The following is a 606-nucleotide window of genomic DNA, read 5'->3' as shown; positions in this document are numbered from 1 at the left end:
GGCTCAGAAGGGGGCAGGGTCCGCACACCCAGGGCTCTCCCCACAGCCAGGGAGGGGGGGCTCCCACCTGGGCCAGCTGGTCTTCGGCCAGGACCGTCCCTCGCTCCTTGTACTTCGCCTGCAGGAGGAAAATGGGATGATGGAGACAGTGCTGAAGGGCAGATGAACCCAAAAACAAAACTGGAGGGGGGAGATGCTCCTTAAGGATGGGTGAAACAGGAGACAAATGTGGTCTAGCAGGAGGGGTCCCTGCCCATGGCAGGGGAGTGGAATGAGCTGCTCTTCAAGGTCCCTTCCAACCCAAACCATTCTATGACACGTAGCCTGGTGCCCTGGGCAAGCAGCAAGGCTGGCAGGCAGTGCCCTGGGCTTGAAGCAGGGCTGGTGCCTGGTGGAGTGGCTGATGTGAGGATGGGGATGGTCCCACACCGAGCCTGGCACCTCCTGCCACAGGACCAAAGGAACCTGACCCCCCTCACATGGGGCTGATGGAGCTGGGCAGCTCCCCCCACCCAAGACCAGTGGGGTCTGACAACCTACCCCAGGGCCACTGGGTCTTGTCTCCTTACTCTCTAACTACTGACAGGAGGCTGGAGTGAGGTGGGG

At 61.6% G+C, this 606-nt stretch overlaps 1 protein-coding gene across 1 annotated transcript in view; it reads right to left on the bottom strand.

Moving 5' to 3' along the window:
• SNF8 (SNF8, ESCRT-II complex subunit) overlaps nt 1-114 on the bottom strand; it is a 3,722-nt gene extending 3,608 nt beyond the window's left edge. The window contains exon 1 of the mRNA XM_008936063.1: nt 68-114. The gene's annotated coding sequence lies outside the window, so the exon portion shown is untranslated. The remainder of the gene's footprint in view (nt 1-67) is intronic.
• Nucleotides 115-606: the final 492 nt, after the last annotated feature.

This window comes from Merops nubicus, unplaced genomic scaffold, assembly GCF_000691845.1.
Source record: "Merops nubicus isolate BGI_N331 unplaced genomic scaffold, ASM69184v1 scaffold6812, whole genome shotgun sequence".
NCBI classification, from domain to species: domain Eukaryota; kingdom Metazoa; phylum Chordata; class Aves; order Coraciiformes; family Meropidae; genus Merops; species Merops nubicus.
The sequence above is the reverse complement of the archived record's forward strand: the minus strand, read 5'-3'. Positions and strand labels throughout refer to the sequence as shown.